A 27971-nucleotide genomic window follows, 5' to 3' on the forward strand; every position below is an offset into this window, starting at 1 on the left:
AACTGGGAATTGATTTTGTTCTCTGCTATGGCTTCAAAACACTGGGGCAGAGATCCTGATGACCTCAGGCACCATTTGCTAAGTTCAGGCACCAGAGAGGACCCTCAACTAGAATGACTACAGGTTTCTGGTCATCTCCTCTAGTTTGGATTGGATGGAGAAACTTGTATTTCTCTGTGGTTTTCTGAATCATTGTTTTGTGTGGAATGTTAAATCTCTGCTGGCAATTTTCTCAGAAGATCTGGGCTTGGTGGAAACTTTTACATTTTCCTCCTTGCCAGAAGTCAGATTGAATCAGGTTGTTACAGGTCTAGAACCTAAAGACTTTTCATGAAAATGGACAGAATCTGTCCAATTTGTGAAATAACAATAACTAGCATTTAAATAGCTCTTTATTTGAACTTCAGGATCACACTATGATGTAGACATTGTCCATGTTAAAGATAAGAAAACTGAAACTCAGAGAAGTTAACTTATCTGCCACCTTCACTCGGCTACAATGTCAGAGGTAGGGCATGAAACTTGACCTTGCTGCCTCCGAACACTGTAGCCTCTCCATTTTGCCATATTGATTGATGCTCTTGAAATTGATCATGGAATCACAAATCTAGAAAGGGGGAGAAGGAAGAAAACAAATATTTAATATGCGTATGTGCCTATTTTATAATACACCAGGCCTTGGACCTTAGAAATCATTCAAATCCAACTTCTTCAATTTACAGATGAGTCAACTGACCAGAGGGGCTGTGACTTGCCTAAGTTCACATAGGTAGTAAGTTGAAGAGGCAGGATTTGAGCCCAGGTCCTCTGACCACAAATCTAGTTCCTTCTTCACTGAACTATATCTCTGGATGGGGCTATGGAATTTGAATGGTTTCACATAGCATGAGAATCCAAAACAAAGCTTGGAGCCATTTCAAACTCCCACCTACATGCTAATGAGACAAATTCTGGTGAATGAATGAATGAATGAATGAATGAATGAATACCTTGGTGGACCTTCCCTTTCCCGAGCAGCGCACACATGAGCAGAGATCACCATGAGATGAGTTTATTTTTACACTGTCAATTCATCTCCCAACAAAGCATAACGGTGTGACTCTGAGGGATTATAAAAGCAGATCCTCCCAGTCTAAGCCTCCCCATTTGGATAGCCCTTTTTAGGCAAGTTAAGCCAGAGAGGAAATGGTTCTCAGTCTTCCCACTTCAGTCAGAGAGAGTCAATAATATCTGCCATGTCCATCTGTCACCAGCCCACTGACCGCTTTCTAGTACACTTGACACCCACAAGTCACAAGCTGTTGTTGTTGGCTGTGAGCTCCAGTTTCTCAAACTTAATTACGACCAGGAGCCCTTGATTCAAAGCCCACAGGGTGTGGCCGAAAGCTCTTATGGAAAGTCAATAAGTTTTCTTTAAACTCTCTTGGCTCCCAGCAGAACAGTCAGGAAGGCTGGGATCTGAAATGCTGTATTCTTATCCAGTTCTTGAGCCATCAGTGTGCCATCCAGCTGACCAGCACCCTAACTTGCTGGACAATCGGAATTCTTAACATTCCAAGAGGTCTCCCAGACCACAGGCTACATCCAGAGAAACATTTTGGAGGGGGATGTACTTTAGCCACACCTTTTACCAGCAGGTTTCAAAAGGCTAAACAAGTTGGTTTCACCCATTCCATGAAGTTGCCCTTCCTATTTCTCTGTGAGATGATTTGGGAGCAAGAGGTGTGGTCATTTTTTTGTAGTGGTAGAAACTGAGGTGTGCAGTATCAGGAAGGGTTAGATTTCTCCCTTTGTTCTAACTCTGCCTAATGTCAAATAAGGGATATAAATTGCTTGGAGATTGACAAGAATCTTTTGCGATAAGTCCAAACACCTGATCTGGCAGTGACTCTGCTAACACAAGGTTAGGCCTGAGGATCATCAACCTTAATAAATACAACTGACCCAGTGGGGCTCTCCCAAAGGTCCCTATTCTCTAGAGTCCACAGATGACTAATCAGTATTGCTCTGGGACAGTAGCTAAAAGTCTTTACTTTGGGAAAGGCATAAGAAACTCACTCAGTAAGGGGGAAAAGAGGCAGGTCACCCACATTGCCAGAGATGGAATCACTTTGATTCAGTGGTACTGAAAAACAGGCAAATGGTAGTTATAATTCAAGTTCAATATCACTACACTGGATAAATCTAATGACTGGTTGAATTGACCAAAATGGAATCATGCAAAGAGCACTGTTGTTTAAATCAGACCACCCTGGATTAAAACTTTCCTTGCTCACCTATTGTCCTATGTGATATTAGTCAAGGCATTTAATCTCTCTCTCTCTAGGCCCCCTTTTGAAATAATATTTGTAAAGTACTTAGCATGGTACCTGCTGCATAATAGATGTCTAGTAGGTTTGTTTCCATCTTCTCTCCTTTTTCTTCCTTTACTTCATCCTTTTGTTCTTCCATTCTTCTTTCCTTCCATCCTTCCATTCTTCCTTTCCATTCTTTCTTCCTTCACTTCCTTTATCTCTTCTTTCTTCCTGCCTCTTTTCCTTTCTTCCTTCCTTACTTCCTTTTCATCTGCAAAATGAGGAAGTGGGACTAAATGATATCCAAGATTTTTTCTAACTCTAAATTATATGATAACAGCAATGGATTAGACTCATTTACTAGTTCTTATTGTGCCTTTTCAGAGATGGATGGGCAGGGTCAGTTCTGGGAAGTTATGCTAACAGGTAAAAATACCCTATCTTCATGGCAATTATTTTTGTCTTACATTGTTAATGACCATGATGATGTGATTATTAATCTAGAATTAGACTTCCTGGAGAATGAAGTCAAGTGGGCCTTGGGAAGAATTCTTAACAATAAAACTGGCAGAGGTGATGGAATTTCAGCTGTTTTTTTTTAATTACTAAGGGATGATGTTGTAAAAGGGCTGCACTCAATATGCTGGCAAATTTGGAAAACTCAACAGTGGTCACTGCATTGGAAAAGAACATTTATATACCAATCCTAAAGAAGGGCAATGCTAAAGGATGTTCAAATTAAAAAATAATTGTGCTCATTTCACACATTAGCAAAGTTTTTCTTAAGATTCTGCAAGCTGGGGGCAGCTAGGTGGCATAGTGGATAAAGCACCAGCCCTGGAGTCAGGAGTACCTGGGTTCAAATTCGGTCGGTCTCTGACACTTAATAATTACCTAGCTGTGTGGCCTTAGGCAAGCCATGTAGCCCCATTTGCCTTACAAAAAAACCTAAAAAAAAAGATTCTGCAAGCTAGGCTTCAGCGATGTGTGAAAAGAGAATTATCAGAAGAGCAGGTTGGTTTTCTAAGAGGCAGAGGCACTAGAAACCAAACTGACAACATTTATTCCATTATGGAGAAAGCAATGGAGTTTCAGAAATAGGCATGTGCTTCTGCTTCAATGACTACATTACAGTCTTTCACAGTATTTATCATAACAAAATGTGGCAACTCCTCAGAGAGAGATGGAAGTACCAGATCATCTTGTTTCTAGAGGAACCTATATACAGATTAAGCAGCAACAATAAGAACCAAATATGGAACAACTGATTAGTTTAGAAAAGGAGAAGAAATGGAAGCATTGTCAGATCTTATATTCTTGGACTCAACAATCACTACAGATAGCCATAGTCATGAAATTCAAAGATGCTTGCACCTTGGAAGGAAAGCTCTGGCAAATCTGGATGACATACTAAAAAGTAGAGACATTATCTTGCTGACAAATGTCTTTATAATCAAAGCTGTGGATTTTCCAGTAGCAACATGTGGTTATTAGAGTTGGATTATAAGGAAAGCTGTGCACCATAGAATCAATAATTTCAAAGTGTGGTAATGGAGAGGAGAATTTTGATATTTCTTTAGACAGCAAGGAGATTAAATTAGTCAATATTTATCTAAATTAATTTAAACTATTAACTGGAAGGTCAAATCTTAAAGGAGAAGCTGAAATACTTTTAGCCACATAATACGAAGATGGTACTCATTGGAAAAGGTCCTAATGTTAGAAAGATTAAAGTTAAAAGGAGAAGGAGATGATAGAGGATGAGATAGGTAGCTAGTATCATGGAAATAATGAATTTGAACTTGGAAAGACTTTGGGATATAGTGGAGGATAGATGAGGCTGCTGTGCTATATGGTCCATGGTCCACAAAGAGTCAAACATGGATGAATTATTCAACAAGCCTCTTGAATGGTCTCTGCTCCTCTGGTTCCCAGGCAGTTGAGAAAGCTTCATACCTGACAGCTGCCTACATTGTCTCAGTGACAAAGTATTGACCCAAATAGAGGAGAGAAAGATGTTAGTATGGCTTTAATTCATCGAACTCAATTTTGTGTTAGCTTCCAGGGAAGGGACACAGAAAAAGAAGGATAGGGGCGGCTAGGTGGCTCAATGGATAGAGCACTGGCCCTGGAGTCAGGAGAACCTGAGTTCAAATCCAACATCAGATATTTAATAATTACCTTAGCTGTGTGGCCTTGGGAAAGCTGCTTAGCCCCACTGCCTTGCAAAAAAAAAATCCACTAAAAAAAGGATAAAACAATTGTATCCTTGCTTTCAAGGAGCTTCCAATGATGCTAGAGAGATACACATAGTACAATTAGAAAATAAAAATAGTTACTAAATGTTGTTGTTTATTCAGTCATTTCAGTCAAGTTCAACTCTTTGTGACTGGAGAGTTTGGAGTTTTGAGTTTTCTAGGAAAAGATCCTGGGGTGAGTTGTCATTTCCTTTTCCAAATCACTTTACAGAAGAGGAAACTGAGGCAAATTGGATTTAAGTGATTTGCTCTGGGTCAAGCTAATGTGTGAGAACTCATAAAGATGAGTCTTCCTGATTCCAAGCCATTGCTCTATCCACTGCACCATCTAGCTGGAAAATAGGAGCTCAGAGCTGGGAGGGATGAGTACATTTGGAAGTGGTCAAGATTCATTTCATAGAGGAGATGGGTCTTGAAATAAGCCTTAGAGAAAGGGCAGAATTTAACTAAGCAGAGAAGAAAGGGTGCTGCAGTCAGGGGAAGAAGCAACAGTAAAAACAGAGAGGGGGAAATGAGGATGGCAATAAGCAGGGCCCCAGTAAGATCAAGGTGAATAGAACAGAGGCTTCTTAACTTAGATACAAGGGACTGGTATGGAGATTAAAAAGGAATGAGACTGATGCTCCCAGTGACCCCATTACACAGGGCTCTGTTATTCCCTATTCCAGTATCACATATGACTGCATTTTGTTAAGTCTGTTCCTTGGAGTTCAAAACTAAGTTTTCCCATAGAAACCACATTATAAATGATTGTTTCCAGACCAGTCCACAAAAGTTTAACTCTTAATGTAGCTGCAAAAACCTCAACCAAAATGACATTCAGTTGCTTCTTTGTGCCCTGATGCCCTGAACAAGATCCTGGCCTTTTGAAGGCTACATTGGAAGAGCACAAACTTGGGCAGAGCCTTTCAAACTGGAAATGCATCTAATATGAATCTGGGGATAGATGTTGTCTGAGGACTAGTTGAGAGCTGCAACTAGATCTGAGCAATCAGGACATTTTTCTCAGGGTGGAAAATTTAGTGTATGCCAATAACGTCTCCCAGGTTTATATTTATCCAGCTCCTAGTTCCTCTCTTGCCTTCCCTAGGAGAAGCCTTGGCCCCAAGCATGCTTCCTCCCTTCTACATCCAGAAATTTTAAAGGGTGTGGACAATATCATTGCAAATTTCTTCCCCTTCCTGACCTTACCTACCATGGGGCAGTGTCCTATGGTGTTCTCATTATCCTATCCACTTCACCACTGTCTATTCTCCTCCAATAAGGCCAAAACTTCACAATGATTTGACTATCCTTCATATGTCTGGAGGACCAATCTAAATAATCCCTCCCCTCTACTCGGCCCAAGTATAGAAATTTCTCTGAACCAGACAAGCCAACTTTGAAAGGGTCATCATCTAGTTGACTACAAGGTGATGAAATTTTCTAACATTTCTAACATATTTACTACATGATAGGCATAGTATGTCTGCATCAAGAAAGGGAGTACCCAGACCAGCAAAATTACAGACTCTCAAAATAAAGAACCAGGGAGCTTCAATAGATGATTAGTCCATTTCTTTAAGACCCCCCCCCCACTTTATAAAACCCTTCATCCTTGATCCTCTATCCCCAAGGTCTCTCATATTTTAAGCCAGAGTTGAGGCAGTGTAGTAAACAGAAGTTGAGTGCTGAATCTCTACTTCACACTGTGGCCAAAGTGGTTTTCCTAAAAAACAGATCTAACAATGTCACACCCCTACTTATTACTTTCAAAATCAAATAAAAAATGTTCTGGTTGACATTTAAATTCCTTTACAGCCTAGACCTGACTTTCCAGCCTTGCTGCAAATTACTCTACTTTTATGCACTCTGAGTCTAGCTAAAATGGAGTCCTTACATACTACACTCCATTTACTACCTCCTTACCTTTATACTAGTTGACCCCCATGCCTAATGCCCTCCTCATCTCTGACACATAGAATTCCTAATTTCCTTTAAAGCTCAGATCAAATGATCTTCTACATGACTTTTTTTTTTTAGGTTTTTGAAAGGCAAATGGGGTTAAGTGGCTTGCCCAAGGCCACACAGCTAGGTAATTATTAAGTGTCTGAGACTGGATTTGAACTCAGGTACTCCTGAATCCAGGACCGGTGCTTTATCCACTGTGCCACCTAGCCACTCATACATGACTTTTCCTAGTAACTTCAACTGCTGATATCTACCCCTATCATTTATTTTGTATTTATGCACTTATTTTATAAATTTTTATATATGTCCAGGTTGTCCCTTTATTAGAAAACAATTTCCTTAAAGTGAAGGGTTTGGGTTTTTTCTTTTTTGTTTTCCCCATACCTAACACAGTATTTGGCACATTGTAGGTGTTAATCAATACTTGTTGAATTGACTGATTAGATATAGAGTCTTGAAAGACCTGAGTTTGAATCCTGCCTGAGACACTTCTTAGTTCTGTGACCATAGACATGTCACACATTCTTTCTAAGACTCAGCTTCCTCATCTGTAAAGTGGGGATAATAAAATTGCTGACCTCACCAAGTTATTTTAAGGATCTGATGAGATAATATAAAGTGTTCTATGGACCTTAAGGTGCCAAACAAATGCTGTTGGAAAATGTAGTTGAGACTAGTGGTATGATGATATTCATAAAAGGCTTTTAATCCCTGAAAGCAAAACACAATATAGGTTGCTTGTGAAAACCCTGAGCAGCTTTAAACATGAATCGCTCCAGCTATACACATGCTAAAAACCAACATGCTAAAGCTCTTGTTTACCCACCAAAGCCACATTGTTAGAGAAACTCAAGGCCCCAGATCATGAATGTGATTTACAAAATCACTCTGCAGTGACCAAAGGATGTCTGCAAAGGATTAGGAAAGAGGGAGTGAGGAATTCATCATTAAATATAATGCATGGACTTTGTAAGTGATATTGGCAAATAGAATTGAGGTGGACTTGTCCAAAAAGTCCAGCCATTTTGACTAAGACAATTAAAATGATTAAAAACAAAACAAAACAAAAAACTCTACCAAAAAAAAAAACCCAAATAAGTATGGCAGGGTTTAGGGAAAAGTAAAATAAATATTAAAATAAGAGGAGTTTGATCTGGAAGGGAATTTAGAAGCTAATGTAGTCCATCTCATCTCATTTTAAACATGAGGAATTGGATCTAAGAAAAGTGAGGTGACCTGAAATTGAGGTCCCCCAAAAAAGCCTCCTGCAAGAGACAGGTTGATAGAAGTCAGGAGGAATTATTTCAGGCATGGGAGATAGCCAGTGAAAGAGCAAGAAGTCTGGAAATGGAGGGTCACATGTTAGGAACAAGAAAGACAAAGTAGCTAGACTGTAGATTCTTTTGAGAGGAGTAAAATATAAGACTGAAAAGATGGTAAAAGGTTAACTTTTGAAGTATTTTAAAGGATTTTATATTTTATCATGGAGGTAAAATTAAGTCACTGAAATTTACTGAATCATAGGATTCATAGGTCACATAGTATAATAGGATTATAGATTTAAAGCTGTAAGGGATGTTAGAGGTCTTCTAGTTCAACTGCTTTATTTTATAGATGAGTAAATTGAGACCCAGAAGGATGACTTCCTTAAAGTGACATGGCTGTGGTAAGTGTCAGAGTTGGGATTTGAACCCCAGTCCTTGATTTCAAATCTAGGGTTTTTTCCCAATACTAAGTATGGGGCATGGGACAAGATCATAGAAAACAAGAGCAAGAATCTACAGAAAATGAAATTTGGGGGCTTCTAGCTTCACAGAGACAATGGAAGAAGAGTCTTACCAGCCTTTGTTTCCTTTCTCATTGAGTCGTTGGGATGTTGGAATGAGGGGGGAAGGCACTGACCCTTTTACTTCTCTGTTCCCTCTAGAAAAACTATGAGCCAAAGGTTAGGATCTGAAATTCTGGAGAAGCCTTGAGTGACAATAGATGATTCCTTGAACAGGATAGTTCAATTAGCCCATCAACTTAAACAGTCCTTCATCCAGTTTATTTAAGGTAACCGCCAGTAATAAGGGCGGATTCACCTTCAAGGAGAAATGAAAGGTTTGGCCTTTCCCAAGTGACCCATCACCAAAAGGGAAGTGCAGATGTAAATTAACCATGCCTGCATCCTGTATTCCTTCCTTTGGGCTCAAAATGAGAAATCAATAACAACATAGCACATTCAGTTTCAAAGATGTCAACTCAACATCTGAATATTTGTTCCTGGGTGTCTCACACAGAGTATGGATTAGTCAGTTTAAAAACAAAGTTAATGTTTAGCTATTTCCTGTTGGAAAGTACAGTGCACTGTCAAACGTTTAAAATAGTAGGTTTTTCACATCTGAGGGAAAATATTGTGTTGACAGCTTCTTTGCGTGCTTAGCACAGCAGTGCTGTTTATTTGGGCTAAAGCACGCAAGAGATTCATGGTCCTCAAGTCACTGTAGCCTAGCAACCAGGCTACACTTTATCACTGAGTTCCAACGCCACATGTATCCATTTTTGGGGATTTCCAGATTACATTCTTGTCCTCTCTCCATCTAGTAGTCCTGAAATTTGAGTCACAGAAAGATGCAAGATTCATTCTTGAATCCCTAAGGAAGCTCTCTTCTTAATAAATATTGGTTTAACAATATTAGTTTATTTCATCTTCCTCAGTTGAGGAGGATACAATATTTGATTGACAATAGGGATTGTTACATTTATATTTGTGGCACCCACAGTGGCTGACAAAAAGCCGACACTTAATAACTGTGATTGATTTACTTGGATAAACTGTATAGATCTGGGGTTTTTAATTTAGGGTCCACAGACATATAAGGAATTGGTGGATACATATAGGGTGCTATGAATAATTTTTTTTTACATTTTGACAGCTTTTTAAAAACAACTAGTTACCTTTGTAATCTCATGTAATAAATTTATACATTTAGGAACATTATTCTGAGAAGCAATCTTATGCCTCATAAGACTACAAGGGACTAAACCTTGGTCTACAGAGAATTGTAATTAAGAATCCTTTAGGGGTGGCTAGGTGGCCTAGTGGATAAAGCACCTGCCCTGGAATCAGGAGTACCTGAGTTCAAATCTGGCCTCAGACACTTAATAATTGCCTAGCTGTGTGGCCTTGGGCAAGTCACTTAACTCCATTGCCATAAATAAAATTTTAGTGTTTTTTTTTAGGTTTTTGCAAGGCAAATGCTACCTAGCTGCCCCCAATAAATAAAATTTTAAAAAGATAGTGGTGTAATTTGTTGTCAGCAACTTAAGTCTGAGTTAGATATATATAAGAGCTATAGAGATACATTCTAGGAAGCCATAAAAGAATATAGACATTTATGAATACTGACTAAAATCATGTCAAATGCATAGCTAAGAATAAAATAAGAACCTGGGAATTTTAGGATGGTGAGAAGGGTTAAGGATCAGAGGTAGAGAAGATACCAAAGATATGCTAAGGAAAAAAAAGGGAGGTATGAGGAGAGAAAATGAGAAAGGAAGTTAGTCAGTCTTTATTTATTTGGGAAGGGTGGGCTCAGTGTCATAGGATTTATACTTGGAAAGTATCTTGATAATCTAATCCAAACCTTTTATTTCACAAAAGAGAGAAAATAAATGACTTACCCAGTGGAACCAAGGATAGGATTTGAACCAAACTCTCTAAACAGGTACCAGTTTCTAGGTAGCTAGGTGATACAGTGGATAAAATGCTGCGTCTAGAGTCAGAAAGATCTGAGTTCAAATTTGACCTCAGATGCTTACTATCTGGGCAAGACACTTAACATTGCTTTGTCTTAGTTTTCTTTTTTGTAAAGAGAACTGGAGAAAAAAATGGCAAACCACTCCAGTTGAACATGACTAAACAACAACTCCGGATTCCAGAACCTTCACTATTAGTAATAGTTAATAACAAGAGCAAACATTTATAAAGCATTCTAAATTTTGCCTTTCCTGCCACCAATACCTCTTTGGTCTCTGAATATTCATGATTACCCATCCTCTAAGTAATTCAAATAATTCAAGATGATTTGGCAGGGATAGCTCCTTTTTTCTTCTTACCTTATATTTATTCCCACATTCTAAGGTCCAGACTTGCTATTCCTATTACAAGACATTCCATCTCTTTTCTATACCTTTGCATTGGACTTGCCCCAAAATCTAGGATGGTGGCAGTGTGAGTGAAGAAGAGACAGATGGAAGAGATGTTGTGGAAGCAGCAGAAGAGGCCAATATTTGATACCAGATGGACTTATGTGGAGTTAAGAGTGAGGAATCAAGGATAAGGCTAACCTCTGAAACTGGGGGACTAGGAGGATGGTGGTGTCCTTAATGGTAGTAGAGAAATTTGGAAGAGGGGTAAATTTGAGGAGAATAGACAATGAATTCTCTTTTGAGGATGTTGAGTTTGAGTTTCCTGTAGAACATCCAGATGGAATTATTCAATGGTATTTATTAACATAGTATCAGAACTCAGGAGAGAGGCAAGGGCTGAATGTGTACATCTGGAATTTGTCTGCATAGAGATAGTAATTAAGCCTACAGGAACTGATGAGCATCAAAAGAGGGGATGGAGAGAGGAAAAAGAGAAGGCTCAAGAAAAATTTTGGGGCTTTATTTGAAAGACTAATAGCAATAATGAGTGGGCAAAGGAGAAAAAGAAGGAGCCATCAGACAGGTGGTTAGCATGTAAAATAGAAAATGAGTATGCTAACAATGAGCATTAGTGCAGTTATCAGAGGCTCTCCAATTTTTATACATAAGAAGGAATAGAAGAGTACTAAGAATATGAAGTCTAGAAAAGGTTAATTAGTCCATTCATTGCTACCTAGTGGCTAGCCAGCAGGTTGCTTTAGAAGACTCAGCATGTGATTCTCTTGTTGACATCCTAAGTAACCCTAGAAAAGCCTTTTCTGTTTTACCTTCAGGTCCCCAGTTTTCTGCTCACTAAATTTTAAATGCTAATTGACTACTTTTTGATGAATAAAGTCTGTCATTCCATAGCTGTTTTTTTAAGCCTTGAATTGCACTGGAATGTGAATGAGTTTCAATCTGTGTAACCTCCACAAACTATCTGCTGTCAATCAGTCAGAATCAATGCCAGTCTTGTTAAAACAGAGGGGTGGAGTTAGAATGAAGTTAGGAACTGAACACTTGGATAGGCATAGAGGTTGGGTATATTGAAATAAGCAAGTGCCTGGTATCAGAACTGCTCTCTTTTTTTGATAGGTGAGAGAGAACTAGAGAGTAAGAAACTATGAATATGAAGTACAGAAAGGGGGGGTCCAGGATACTTTTATCATGTCCTACATACCTATATACCTATTTGTCACTTATGACATTGACATAGCCTAGAGAAAGGGAGATGGCTTAGAAGGTACCTAGAAGGATACATCTCTTGGTAACCTCTTGACACAAATTCATCCCTTCCAATTTTTTTTGTGTTTTTTCCCCCTTAGATCAGAGATGACAAGCATGTGTATGCAGTTTGCAACACTCCCTAATGTGGCCCAAACCAAAACAAAATATAATGGGGAAATAATTAACAAAATAAATAAAAGTGCAATAAAGCATAGATAATGTTAACCTATAATTTTCTAGGTCCATATGTTGCCTACAGGGATCTTTTATATATAATTTTGTGGTCCCTGTTTGTATGAGTTTGACATCACCAACTAAGACTACAGGTATCTTGGCAACATAGTTTGGCACATAAAAGCCCCCAGCAGAACACACATTGTACAGAAATTCAGGTACATACAGACACACCAGCAGAGCATGCTCAAGTCATATTGCTTTATGAAAGAAAGGTCTTATATATCTTTTCTCTTCCTAGTCCAATGGGATAGGAGCCTACAGAAGTAATATTTTGAGAACTGACCAATGGGAAACTCCTTCTTCTCCCTTCTTCTATGGGCAGTCAACCTTGCACATCAAAGAAGAGCTGGTACAGTCCTTGGGATTCTCACCTGCAGCTGCTGCTCTCCCCTTTTGCCATTCTAATGGTTAAAGACAAACTGTTAGCTTAATACTTGCTCTGGAATTGTCCTATTTATCTTCAACTATATTAGACAGCTAGAATCTACGAACAGAGATAACTTTGTTTAACTGTATATATGTATACTTTAGTAAATTGCCAATGACACATGAGATATTCTAGTACTGTTTTGAATGGCTTGTGACAATCGCCTTTAGGACCTAACATAGCTGATTTTAATACAAAGTAAATTAATTCCCAAAGTGCTTACTGAGATGTTGCTGTATATTACAATGAAAGTTTGAACTATACCTACAATTAATATTTAGTCAGTTAATCTTTATATCAGCAGCCATTGTTGACTTAGGTCATCGTGTAATTTGTAATCTGGCATTGCAAGACATTTAAATTTAAATTTCAGTTCAGAGATGGATTAAGATCAAATCTGATTTTTTTTTTAGTCCTTTACACATTCAGTCATAGGATTGAGAGATAGAATGTATGATGAAAATATCACTAGATTTGGAGTCAGAGGATCTAGGTTCAAATTTTTGCCTTGTTCCTTCCTATCTTTGAGACACTGGACAAGTCATTTAAACTTCATGGACTCAATTTCCACATCTGTAAAATAGGGAAATTGGACTAAATAGTCTCTAAAGGCTCCTTCAAAGCTCTAAGTCTATGATGCTACAATGAGGTCAGTGTAAGCAACATTAGTTACAACCTATAGAAAACATTGAGTAGTATTATTCCTTCAACAATTCAAAGAATTAGCGGGGTGGCTAGGTGGTGCAGTGGATAGAGCACCAGCCCTAGAGTCAGGAGTACCTGAGTTCAAATCCAGTTTCAGACACTTTATCATTACCTAGCTGTGTGGCCTTGAGCAAGCCACTTTAACCCCATTTGCCTCGCAAAACTAAAAACAAAACAAAACAAAAAAATACCAATTCAAAGAATTTATGATTTAATTGACATAGTTACTCTTCTCTCTAATGAAGATCACAATCCTTGATGAATCTCAAAAATTACTTCACCTGATAATAAGCTATTTTGAATTGAACTAGGCTCATCTTCAGATGAAGAGTCCATACTCAGAAACTTTTGATGGACTCATTCACAAAGGTTTTTCAGTTTATTGAGCCCTTCTAGGCTGTTTTGCTGGCATAACCTTCAAGAGCCAAGGGTTACTTTCTTACCATTATAAAGCACTCAAGCAGAACTTCACTGGAAGTATGTAATAATATCACCTTTTAAATTATAGGCTCTTCTTAGAAGTCAAGAAATATGATCTCTTAAGTCCCTTTTGACCTTAACATTTTGTGACCTGTATTTATTCACCATGTTTTCTATAATAATTGTCACAAAGTCTATATACAACAGACACATAATTTTTTTGGTGGTAGTGGTGACAATGATGACATAAATATTGCAGATAAAATTAGAATTGTGGCTAACATCAGTCAGTTAATCTTAGCTTTAGCAACATTTGTTAGCTATTTCTGACATTGTTGGGAAAGTCAGCAGTTCTATATTTAGCTGAGTAATGGTAATATTATCTGGTTAACACTGGGAACAGATCATTTCAGATCATACATAGCTAGTCATTTTGGTTAATGTTGAAATTAGTTTGCCAGTATCTGATTAGGATGTGACTGTCAGAGCAGAGAGGAAGGAACAAATAAAAAAAAATTTCATAAAAAGTAGAAGGTTTGAACCATGAACTAGTTTTAGTGAGAAGCAACCTTTTTTTTTTTTTTTTTTTTTTTTTTTTTTAGTTTTTGCTAGGCAATGGGGTTAAGTGGCTTGCCCAAGGTTATTAAGTGTCTGAGGTCACATTTGAATTCAGGTCCTCCTGACTCCAGGGCTGGTGCTCTATCCACTGCGCCACCTAGCTGCCCTGTGAGTAGCAATAGAGATAAATTATAACAAATGAAATTCTGGATGAAATAATATCAAAGAACTGGTCTAACATTCTATTATTCTTTGTCCAATGTAGGGAAACATAGTAATATTGCATGGACACAAGTTGACACTTACTAATGTCTTTGTTATTATCATTTTCATAGTATACTGTATGATCACTGGGTTTTTCTGAGGAGAATTCTAGGACCAGAATTTTAGGATTATTCATCATTTGTTTTAAAATAGATCATCTGCATTAAATTTCCCAAAGTAAAGTCAGTAGAAAGTCAAATAAAGTTTAAATTCTCATAGCTTTGTTTAAAAAAATTGAAAAGGGTTTTGCCTTCTAAGAAGTTTTTCTTGAGCTATCCAGGTATGAAACTGATTACCACTCAGAAATATCACAACTTCTTTATTCTCTTTTGCATGTAAATCATACCTTAGGGTCATTACCTTAGCTAATATCACAACAATATTCTACTCAATACATACTGTCCATATTCAATTAGGTCTTTTGATCTTAAACCTAAAATATTAGACATAACCTGACAACTAAAAGGAAAAAAATATGTTTCTAGATTACACTCTGAAAGATTTAAAGAAGAAATATTTTAAGTAAATCTTTGAAAATTTTAGTGTTTCATCTTTAGCATGGAAAAAAAAGACAAATCATACGCAAATTCTATTCTCTGGCCCTCAACTGCTGTCCAAAAAAGTCAGCCATGGGTGGTGGGCCAGGTTTTAGATGGAACACAGACACAAACATCATGTGGGCAATGTAACCAAGAAGCCCCTGAGCATAATATTAAAAGATTAATGATTGAGCTTGTGTTATGTCAATACATATCAGAGAGGTAGATCTGGGGGAAACTGGCCAGGGGTGAATCTGTGGGTGAATTTCATATTTAAACATCATTCTATTAGATTGGTTAATGTTTTCTTTCTTTTTCTTTCTTTCTTTTTTTCCCCAAGCAGAAATGAAGTTGTTATTTGCTCATCTAGTGTTATTATGGAAACAAAATCATTAAGCAATATAGATTTTATTTCCCACAAACCAGATGGAATCATGATTTCCCTGGAAACTGGGCTGAGTATGTCCACACTAATTGCCAATTGCATTTGGGTGGTCAGACTTTCTCTGAACTCCAGGTGACTCTTGTCTTTTTCTTCCCTCAAAGAGCCTGCCCCTACTGCATGCTCATCTCTGACTTTTGTACTGACCTCTTTTTCTTCTGGCAAGCCCAGTAGAGGCCGGGGAAATCAGTGAGGGATGCTGAAATCGGGCCAGGTCAATCCTTTGAGCCACCCGCAAACTCTTCCCCACTCACAGACAACAGATAATATTTCCCTACCTTCCCCATTTTTTCCTGCACCACCCGGAATTTTCTACAGTCAAATCACTGCACCCATGAAATTTCCCCACCATTTAATTAAAACAGCACCAGCAGGGTGTAGTTGCAGATAGAAAGATGGATTTAGAGCAAGAAAAACCAGGGTTTGAGTCCTGCTCAAAAACATATACTTAGCTATGTTACCCTTGGCTAACCACTGAACTTCTCAGTGACCTGGACGACCTTCTAAGACAAAGAGCTCTTGATCTTTTTTTGTACCCTGTACAACTTTGGCAGTCTGGTGAAGCCTACAGAAACTTTCTCTGAACAGTATATTTAACTCTTTTTTTTAAATTTTTAAGGCAATGGGGTTAGGTGACTTGCCCAAGGTCACACTAGGTAATTATTAAGTGTCTAAGGCTGGATTTGAACTCAGGTACTCCTGACTCCAGGGCTAGTGCTCTATCCACTGTGCCACCTAGCTGCTCCTTTTTGTTTGTTTTTTGCAAGGCAATGGGGTTCAGTGACTTGCCCAAGGTCCCATAGCTAAGTAATTATTAAGTGTCTGAAGCCAAATTTGAACTCAGGTCCTCCTGACTCCAGGGCCAGTACTCTATAGTATATTTAAATATATAAAAGAAAATATATAGAATTACAAACGCAGTCAATTATGCTGAAATAGTTATCTAAATTTTATTTTTTAAATTTTTTATTCACTTTAAATTTATATACAAAGAACATTTCCATGTACACAGTAGAACATGAAAGAATTCAATATAAAACAATAAATTTTCATTTCACAAAAACCTAGGTAATAAATCCCACACATTGTTTTCAGAGCAATCTAGGTTTTCTGTGCTTCCTTCTAGGTTTTCTTTTGGTCTCTTTTGTGTTCTTTTTTCCCCCTCAGTTATCTTCATTTAAAAAACACAAGATCACTGACCCCAGAAGGTGCTGACCTATACTGATGGGGGAACTTCCTCATTTCATATAACTGAACTTCCCACTGCAGTATGTTTTGTGAGCTGTCTATCTCTGCTTGAGCCACAGAGAGCAGAAAATTGGAGTTTTGAAATCTCTGGCCCAGTCTAGGTCTACATTAGCAATTTGATAGCTTATTGTGCTGGTGAAAACCCCTCATATTTTGGATCATTCTTTGTGGTTGATATTTAAGACTGAACATGGAGAGAGAACAGCTCCAGGGAAAATTGTGAATAAGCAAAGAGTATTCCATTCTTTCCACCTCTTGTCTGAGTTTGAATGGAGGCTTCAAAGAGATTAATTCTAGTTAAATGATCAGGGAAAGTTGATGGCTGGTGGAGTTTTACTAAAGGTAAATGAGCTGCCTCCAAAAGTATTGTTGTTTATCCTTCATTGTTGAAGAGGATCAATGACATCAGGAGGGTGATGTCTTGATTAGCAAGTGAATTGGATTTGATATTTGTCTTTTGTTCCCAAAGAAGACCATGACATCTTGGAGGTGATGCCATGACAAGCACATGAATTGGATTTGAGTGAGGGATGCTGTGCTGAGACACTAGCCTCACTTTCTCCTTCCCAGCTATCTGGATTCAGTGACTAAATATCAATCAGGATGACTAGAGGAGGCCCTTGATGTGAAGTAATCAGGGTTAAGTGACTTGCCCAAGGTCACACAGGTAGAATCAAGTTCTGAGGGTGGATTTGAACTCCCATTCTTCTGATCCAAGACCAGGGTTCTAGCCACTGCACCACCTAGTGAGACGGGACTGACCTATGTCTTGCCCCTGGACTCAGATGGCCCTTAAGAAGAGAATTAAGCTGCTCTGCCTCACTTACTTTCTCATCTGCCTTAATCACTGAGAAACCCTGAGGTCTTACCCTCTCAAATTAATTTTTTTGGGTGTGGCTCAGGCAAGCTGTGATTTTGAAAAGGCCTAGCTTTATAAGGTCTTTCTATTTTAAACATGTCCCACTCATCCAGGGCCATCTCCAATCATATTTGACCTCTTGACCCAGATAGCTCCGGAGGAGAAAGTGAGATTGGTATCATTACACAGCACCTCCTCACTTAAATCCAATTCACTTGTATGTCATGACATCACCTCCCTCATGCCAAGGTTCTCTTCAAGCAAAGGACAAACATCAGGCAACATCAAATCCAAGTCCAGATTTTCAGATCAAGACATCACCGTCCTGATAGTATTGGTCCTCTTCAAGAATGAAGGAGGAACAACAGAGGCAAGTCACAGGTCAGGATGATTGAAGATGGTCCTGGGATGCAGTGGGAGAGTCAGCTGTTTTAAACTAAGATCTTTCCCAAATCTCAGTTTCGCTGAAACAACTGAATAACAACAAAATTTGCTAAGTGCATTACAAATATATTTCATCTGATACTCTCAACTCCCTGTACAACTTTGGCAGTCTGGTGAAGCCTACAGAAACTTTCTCTGAACAGTATATTTAACTCTTTTTTTTTTTAATTTTAAGGCAATGGGGTTAAGTGGGAGGCAGATGCCACTATTTTTATGGACAAGGGAACTGAGACAAACAAGAGGTGAAGTGAAGGTGAAGTGACTTGCACAGAGTCACACAGCTAGTAAGTGTCAGAAGACAGATTTGAACTTAAGTCCTTTTGACTTGGGGCTTCTATCCTCTCTAACAGACTTCTGAGTTCACTTATAATTAAGATTTGTAATTTTTGTCCCCAATCTAATGTTCTCATGTTGTTTCTACACTGCTTAAAGTTCCCCTAAAAAAAGTAGTAGAGCTCTGTGAAGGTCAGTATTTTCTGATCTATTAAAAATATTTTTAAAAGGTTAAGAAAAACTTTTTATCCATATGATCCTTTATGATTTTACAAAGCTCTTTCAAATACTTAATGTGATCTTTACAACTCTTAGGCATAAACAGGGAATGGGTGTTTGTACTCAGGTTCAAAGTATTTCAGTGACTGGTCAGACAATACATGCTGGGCTAGAACTAAAACCAGATCTTCTGACACCCAGACCACTGCACCTTCCACTGGACCACACTGCTATTTTATCTAGAAATAAAGTTTGTAGGACAAACAGCTTTACCTTCAGTTAGGATAGTGGCTGGGAATTTGTTAATAATTTATATAAGGGAGTGCTATTTTTAAATTAAAAAAGGTTGATTGCAAAAGTTCTATACTGTTTCTTAGCTATCTTTTCCTGGGAGGATTCTGGGGACTGGCTCTATGGTCTGATGTGGTAGAGTGGAAGGCTTAGAATTCAGAGGGCTTGGTCTTGAAACACCCCACCCATCCTTATTTCCTGTATAAGTCACTTAATTTCTCTAGGCTTCAGTTTCTTTATCTGCAAAATAGGGTGGACTGAACTAGATTATCTCTCCCAGATCTAAGACCCAGTAACAGGTATGACTGCCCTGCTGGTGGCATCATGCCTAGGAATTATAGGTGTCATGCCTAGACTAGAGGAAATAATTCGTCACTATAAGACTGTTCTTAAATTTCCAAACCTTTGAAAGATTTAAGAATGACACAGTTGTTCCAAAGAAGAGATAAGAAAAGACACCTCCCCCTTTCCCTTGCAGAGGAGTCCAAAGTGGGTGGAACATTGAATACAATGTCAAATTTTATTCAGTGTGTTCATCAGTTTTGTTGATTTTTTTTCTCTTCTGTCTTTTTTTCTTTTTAAAATTCTTTGTTATAAGAAATGGATGAATTGGGGGAGGAAGTATATAGGGGATAATTTTGGAGATATAAAAACAAAAGACTCCAAAAAATGTATTTTAAAATGAAATAAGTTGTTGTTATGTCATATAATTTAATCTAGATTTAAAGATTTTTGTCGTTCAGTCATTCTCAGTTGTGTCTGTCTTCATTTCCACTTTCGGGATTTTCTTTTTTTTTTTTATGTTTTTGCAAGACAAATGGGGTTAAGTGGCTTGCCCAAAGCCACACAGCTAGGTAATTTTTAAGTATCTGAGACTGGATTTGAACCCAGGTACTCCTGGGTGCTTTATCCACTGCGCCACCTAGCCGCCCCTTGGGGTTTTCTTGACAAAGATATTGGAGTGCTTTACTATTTCTTCTCCAAATTATTTTACAGATAAGAAAAGTGAGGCAAATAGGGTTAAGTTCCTCTACCCAGTGATAGTTTTGTTTTTGCTCTTTTATTCCTCTGGAGCTATCTGGGTCTTGTGACCAGATATGAAGCAGGACACCTGGAGAAGGCCATGGATGGGAAGTAATCAGAATTAAGTGACTTGTCCAGATCACACAGCTAGTGTCAAGTGTCTGAGGCCAGATTTGAACATGGGTCCTCCTGAATCCAGGGCACTATCCACTGCACTATCTAGCTGCCTAGTAGCCAAACCATGATTGAAGCCTTCTTGACCCTCAACCTTTTACCTTCTCTCTTTCCCATGTTCATTTCTTTAGATCTCAGCACTTGGCTATCACTTAACATGGAGTTAATTTATTAAATTATTTTCTTTTAAAAAATAAATTTTTATTGATATCTCTTGTTTTGACATTACCTAAATTTTTCTCCTTTCTCTCACCCCTAGCCATTTCTTAGAACAAAGTTTTTTTTTAGATCCCCCCCAAAAATAAAAAAAATTGCAGGTTGGACCATGCCACTCTCCACTCCCCATCTTGCCATTTCAATAAACTTCACTGGTTCTCTGTTACCTCAATTATCATTTATAAAGTCTTCTGTTTGATGTTAAAAAATCCTTTTGTATCCTAGGCCCTCTTTCCTTTCCAGTCTTCTTATACCTTACTCCCCATCAAGTACTCTTTGATCCAATGACATGGTCTCCTGGCTGATCCTTAAAGAAGATGCCCCATCCCCAGACTTCAGGCTTTTTTCTCTGACTGTGTAACATATTTGTAATGCTCTTCTTCATCCTTCTGCCTCCTGAAAAGTCCCAATTCAAATCCTACCTTCTATAGGAAGCATTTCTCTACACTTTTTAATTCTAGTGCCTGTTATTTCATAGGTTTCATAAATATATATATATATATATATATATATATATATATATATATATATATATATATAGCTTGTTTGGTACAGTAGTTATTTGTGTGCTTGTTTTCTCTCCCATTAGACTATAAGCTCTTCAAAGGTAGGAACTGCTTTTTGCCTCTTTTTGTGTCTTTAGGTCTTAGTATTGCTAGCAATAAGATTAGTGGAAATGATGAATTCTGGTTGAGCTATTTAAAATTCTAAAAGATGATACCATTAAAGTGCTGTACTCAGTATGCCAGCAAATTTGGAAAGTTAGACTGAATCAGAATAGATCAATTTACATCCCCTTCATAAAGAAGAGCAAGGCCAAGAAATGTTCGAATTTACTGAATAATTGTGTGCATTGCACATGTCAACAAGGTTATGCTTAAAATTCTCCAAGTTAGGCTTCAGCAATATGTAAATCTAGAATTGTCAGAAAACCAAGTTGGTTTTTGAAGAGGCAGAACTAGAGACCAAATTGCCAACAACGAAAAAGGGTATTCAAAAAAAAACCATCTCCTTCTGCTTCTTTGACTATACTTGTCCTTGACTGTGTTGATTAAAACAAAAATACACAAGTAAGTCCTCAAAGAGATGGGAGTAGCAGATCTTCCTAATCTCCTGAAAATCTGTGTGTAGGCTAGTGAGAACCAGACACAAAACAACTAATGGGTTTAAAATTGGAAAAGGAGTGTGACAAAGCTGTATATTGTCACCTTATTATTTAATTTATATATAGAATTCATGTAAAGTGAAATGCCAGACTGGATGAATCAAAAGTCAGAACTCAGGTTGTCAGATGAAATATCAACAATCTCAGATATGCAAAGGTAACAACACTCTGAAGGCAGGAAGAAGAGGAATTATGAAGCCTCTTGATTAGTGTAAAAGATGAAAGTAGAAAAGCTGACTTGAAGCTTGACATTTAAAAAACTGAGGTCATGGCAATTGGTCCTATCACTTCTTAGCTAATAGAGGCAGAAGAAATGAAAACAGTATCAGATTTTATATTCTTAGGTTCAAAGATCACTGTAGATCATAACCAATAACAGAAAGTAACAAAGAATTAAGAAGTCTTTTGATAAAGGTGAAAGAAGAGGGTGTAAAAGCTGACTTGAAACTCAACATTAAAAAACCCCATCAAATTAACATCATGGTAATTGGTCTAATCACTTTTTATTCTTGTGTCCAAAAAAATCACTGTAGATGGAAACTACAGTCATGAAATTAAGACTTTTCAAGGGACGGCTAGGTGGCATAGTGGATAAAACACCGGACTTGGAGTCAGGAGTACCTGGGTTCAAATCAGACGCTTAATAATTACCTAGCTGTGTGGCCTTGGGCAAGCCACTTAACCCCATTTGCCTTGCAAAAAAACCTAAAAAAAAAGAAATTAAGACTTTTCCTCCTTGGAAGGAAAGGTAGGCAGGTCTGGACAGCATACTAAAAAGCAAGGACTTCCCTTTGCTGACAAATGATTATACAGTCAAAGCTAATATTTATTCAGTAGCAATGTATGACTGTGAGAGTTGGATTATAAGTAAAGCTGAGAGTTACAGAATCAATGCCATTCAATTGTGGTGCTAGAGAAGACTTTTGAAGTTTCCTTGAACATCAAAAAGATCAAATCATTCAATAAAAAATTAATTAATTGAAGCTATTCATCGGAAGGTCAAATTCTGAAGCAAAAGCTTAAATACTTTGGCTACATAATGAGAAGATAGGATTCATGGAAAAGACTAATTTTGAGAAAGATTGAAGGCAAATGAAGGAGATGGCAGAGGATGAAATGGATAGATAACATCTTGAAAATAAACATGAACTTGAACAGACTTTGAAAGATAATAGAGAATAGAAGGGCCTGGCATGCTATGGTCAATATGGTCATGAAGAGTCAGACATGACTGACCAGACACCGACAATAATAGCACAGTTTCAAGAACAAGTAGGCATTTAATGCTTATTGACTGATGATGTATTAATGACTATCATAGAATCTTAAATGGAGAGTAAGAAGGGACCTCAGAGGCTATCTAGCTTACCTAATCTTTTGACAGATTTATAAATTGATGCCCAGGGAGGTTAAATTATTTAAGATAAGATTTGAACCAGGTTCTTAGACTTCAGATCTGGTGCTCTTCCTACTTATCTCAGTTTATGGCTCTGCCTTATATTGGGCCAAAATGAGAGAAAATTATTTTCTCCTATTGAAACTATTTCTAATTTAAGTTTCCTCTCTCAGCAAAGGAAACCCCAGCTCTAGTCTTGGGATAAGGACTGCCCTTCTGTCTTTTTTTTTTTTAGGCTTTTGCAAGGCAAACGGGGTTAAGTGGCTTGCCTAAGGCCACACAGCTAGGTAATTATTAAGTGTCTGAGACTGGATTTGAACCCAAGTACTCCTGACTCCAGGGCCAGTGCTTTATCCACTACACCACCTAGTGGCCCCATGCCCTTCTGTCTTTATCATCTCCATCATCCTCTTTGTATTGTGGTTGTTGAGTCCTTTCAGTTGTGTCTGACTCTTCATGACCTCCTTTAGGGTTTTTTTAGCAAAAGTACTGGAATGGTTTACCATTTCCTTCTTCAGCTTATTTTATAGATGAGGAAATGAGGCAGAGTGTCTTATACCTGATTTGAACACAGGAAGATGAGTCTTTCTGATTCCAAGTTCAATGCTCTATCCACTGTGCCACCTAGCTCCCTCAGTCACAGCCTCACTAGTCTATTAATTCTTTCCATCTTCTACCAGATAGGAGAGTTTTCTTAGTGCTATCTTCAGGCTAACTTCTATCAGAAATTCAGGCTCAAGTTGAATTGTGCTTTTTGATTGACCAGGGGTTAAGCTTGGTTTCTCCAAAAGTTGCCCAGACTGGATTAACAGAATCATCATCAAGCATGTGATGTCTTTCTCTTCTTCTTGGCAAAGTTCCTTACAAATGGGTTACATTGCTCAAGCCATTAACACTTAGGTCAATATGTAGCAGGTGTTGGCACTGTATTAAAATCTGTGTCAGATCATGGAACAGAACATTATATTTTGAATCTGTAGTTTCTATCAGGACAAGGCAACTTCTATAAAGCCAGAATTAGGTAAAAAAAAAAAAATTCATGCCTGCCAGTTCACTTGGCAGAACTGTCCAAGATAACATTGTCAGACTGGAAGGCAGCTAAACCTGAACCTTTAATTATTTACATTTACATAATTTAAAAAATAATAATTTTCATTGATAGTGCTTTTTTTCTGTTGCTTACATTTCCCACTATATCTATCTTTTCATTCCCTCCTTATAAGGAGAAAGAGAAAAAGTTCAGAAACTAGGCCTCATGGTTAGCCTTACTGGGAGAGGAACCTAAAATCAGAATAGTTTCAATGGGAGAAAATGATTTCCTCATATTTTGACCCAATATAAAATAGAGCCATAGACTGATATAAGTGGGAAGAGCACCAGGTCTGAAGTCCAAGGACTTGGTTCAAATCTTATGTCTGAAATCACTTAACCTTCCTGGGCATATCCGTCATATTTTTAAAAATATGATTATGTATATTTATAGCAGTCTGTACCTATGGTCCTTCCCCTCTGTGAAGATGCTGAGAGTTGAAAGGGAAGATTTGAGTAATCTTCTCCTATCTCTTCTTTGAGGCCAAGCTTGGTCATAATAATTTTGTAGCATTGAGTTTCAATTGTTTTATTGTTCTTTCTCTTTGCATGATTGTGGTCATTGTATATATATATATATATATATATATATATATATATATATATATATATATATATATATGTATATGTATATATAATTTTCCTGATTCTACTTCCTTTACCCCACATCATTTCAAATGAATCTTCTTATGCTTTTCTATATTCATAATCTTTATCACTGCTTCTGGCACAGAAGTGCTCTAATCCTTTCACATATCATCAGTTCTTCAGCTATTCCCTAATAGATGGCATCTGTCCCTTCCTTTCCCTATTTAGTTCTTAACTATCATAAAAAAAACACTATTAGTTGGTTCTTGTTCTTGGTTATCAAAGAAGACCAAAATGACAACACTCTGTTTGGGACAAATTACAGTGTGTCCTACTGATTGATTAGACCCATACAAGATCAGAAGGCTCTACCACAGGTGGGGCACAAATAATCCATGAGGACACCTGGAGTGGGTACTCTAAACTTATGGAAGTCATGTTTCCTTTGAGCTGCTCCAGTTCTTCCTCATAGAGTACAGCACCTTACTGATGAGGGTATGCCTTGTTGGGCAGTCCTGTGCCAGTATCTCCACTGCTGAACAATCAATTCTAAAGTTCTTCAATGACACCTTCAGGGTGTCTCAGTCTTACTTCTTCTGATCCCCTTGTGAGTGCTTGCCCTTGTGTGAGTTCTCCATAAAATAGTCTTTTTGGCAAGCATACATCTGACATACTAACAACGTGTCCAACCTATTGTAGTTGCGCTCTCTGTAATAGAGTTTAGATGCTAGGCAGTTTAACTCAAGAAAGGACCTCAATGTCTGGTATCCTCTCCTGTTGGGTGATCTTCAGAATCTTCCTAAGACAATTTAAATGGAAGCAATTCAGTTTCCTGACATGGCACTGGTAGATTGTCCTGGTTTCACAAGCATATAGCAATGAGGTCAGCACAAGGGTTCTGTAGACCTTCAGTTTGGTAGTCAGTCTAATACCTCTTTTCTCCCACACTTTCTTTCAGAGCCTCCCAAATAGTGAGCTTGTTCTGGCAATGTGAGTGTGCACCTCATTGTCAATGTGTACCTCCCTGGAAAGAACACTGCCAAGGTAAGTGAACTTATCCACAGGACTCAAAATTTCTCCATTTGCTGTAATCGATATTGTGGTGCTGGCTGATGGAGCACCTGTGTTTTCTTGGGTTAGACCAAAATTCACAAAGAAGCAGAGAATCAATCCATACTTTGTTGCATCTAAGCTTCAGAGACTGCATTGAGTGAAGTCATCTGCAAATTGAAGATCATGCATCAACAACACTCCCTCCACTTTGGTCTTGGCTTGTAGCCTTTTCAAGTTGAAGAATTTGCCATCAGTGTGGTAGCTGACCTTGAGGCCATGTTCATCCTCAATGAAGGTATTTGATAATATGGGTAAAAACATCATGCTAAAAAGTATGGGAGCAAGGACACAGCCTTGTTTTACTCCAATGATGACTGAGAAATCTCAACAGCATCATCCACTACCCAGAACCTAGGCATTTATGCCATCAGGGAACTGACATACAATATGATGAACTTCTCCAGGCAACTAAATTTTAACATAATTTTCTATGAACCCTTGCTACTGATGGTATCAAAGGCCTTAGTCAGATCGACAAATGTTGTATACAGACCTCTGTTCTGTTCCTGGCATTTTTCCTGGAGTTGTCGGGCAGCAAACACCATATCGACTGTTCCTCGATCTTTTCTGAAGCCACACTGGCTCTCAGGGTGATCAACTTCCAAGTGAAGGATCAGCCAATTTGAGAAGGATTCTGGCAAGAATCATACCTACAATAACTAAAAGAGAAATACCCCTGTGATTGTCACAGGACAATCTATTCTCTTTACCTTTATAGAGATGGACAATGGAGGAAACCTTGAATTCTTGTGGGATAATCTCTCTTCATGCCACTAGAGCCATCATCAGTTGTCTTGACTCTGACTTGCTATGCTGGATCATGATGGCTTTAGAAGAGAGAGTGGGGCAGTTGATTTCATGCAGCTTTTCTTGCAGCTTACCTCACTTAAATCCAATTTATGCACGCTACAAAAGACATCACTTATAATCATTCCTCAAAGCCCTGTGGCAACAGGCAAGTGACAAAGCAGCAAGTGCAGATACACTGGGAGCTGTAGTCACAATCTTTACACGGGTGGCCCAGATCCATAGGGTTGTTTCTCCACTGAAAGCAGCAGTGTGATTCGGCAGACCCCTGGCTAGGAAGGGGCTAGAATAGGTGCCCTAAAAATTGTCTGCTTACCCAGCCCTGCCCTGATTACTGTGACAGACAGGGAATCCCACAGTACAGTTGAGACACAAAAAAAAATCTACAAAAACTTCTTCAAAGAAGATTCCACTCACCATCGGTTCATGGGACATGTGCACAATCACAGACAACACAAGATCCAATAGACCTGAAAGATGAGCAGCTCTTGTTGTAAGAGAACCCAGAAGGTACAGTATCCAAATAGTATCCCTGAGTGAAAAAAGGCTGGCAAACGAAGGCCGGCTTACTGAAATTGGAGCTGGATACATGGGTGTTTTTCTGGAGTGGTCGCAGTGAAAGGGAATGCCATGAAGCTGAGGTAGGTTTTGCGATCAAAACTAATTTAGTCAACATTCTTGAATTCTTACCAAAAGGAGTGGCAGACTCATGACAATGAGATTGCCATTTTCTGGAAAATGCCATTCCATTGTCAAAGCCTATGTTCCCACCATAATGAATACTGATAAAAAAAAAAAAAAGCACTACTATAAGGCATATGAGACCTTTCTTTATGTCTCTGACCTCCCTGAGTTATATGACTAGTCTTGGGACCTCTGGATCAAATGGTATGGGCATTCATTCTTTTATTCACTACATTTTGTATACTGGGTCCTCAATAGTCAATTTATTGAATTGATGTATTGAAATGGGAATGGTCTGCCTTTGAATGCTGGGAGTTCTATTTGCCAGTTAGTCTTCAGTCTAAGGCTTTAATGATCCCTTGTGATGTATGTTGTACAGATTATTCCTACATGTACCAGTCAGGTGTTGGACTACTTTCCTCTGAAGTCCCTTTCTAATTCCAAGATTCTTTGATTTTTTGGAAAGAAAATCTTAGTTGTGCGTCATGACTGGGGAATGTCTCAATACAATAGTGGTGACACTCTGCAGGACTTCTGGGTCTTTAAGACATTTCAATGGTTTATTTATGAGATCTGTGATGATTTTTGAAGGGATCATTAGGTAACAAATTTAGAGTTGAAGATCTTAGAGATCATCTGGTACATTTTATGCCTGAAGGAACTGAGGACCAGAGAAACAGTGTCTTGTCCCATATTTGTTAGCCAATCAGTGTCAGAGTCAAGATTTCCACCCAAGTTTTTTTGAGAAAATCCTACTCTCTTCCCTTTATACTATGCTTAGAACTTTATACATCCACAGCTTCAGGCAAACATATTAAAACCTCTTGCATTTTAGCTACTTCTCTCCATGTGAGTTCTACAAGGAATGGGAAGGGAAAGGAATGTGTC

General features: G+C 38.2%; 1 long non-coding RNA gene across 1 annotated transcript; it reads right to left on the minus strand.

Annotated features, from left to right (window-relative positions):
• Positions 1-485: 485 nt before the first annotated feature.
• Positions 486-26997, minus strand: LOC141502496 (uncharacterized). The gene is made up of 4 exons (XR_012472556.1): positions 26817-26997; positions 26086-26251; positions 2370-2565; positions 486-607 (listed from the first exon to the last, which is right to left on the minus strand). It is a non-coding gene; the product is annotated as an uncharacterized LOC141502496 (long non-coding RNA).
• Between the last annotated feature and the right edge of the window lie 974 nt (positions 26998-27971).

Source organism: Macrotis lagotis, chromosome X (assembly GCF_037893015.1).
Source record: "Macrotis lagotis isolate mMagLag1 chromosome X, bilby.v1.9.chrom.fasta, whole genome shotgun sequence".
Classification (NCBI taxonomy): domain Eukaryota; kingdom Metazoa; phylum Chordata; class Mammalia; order Peramelemorphia; family Peramelidae; genus Macrotis; species Macrotis lagotis.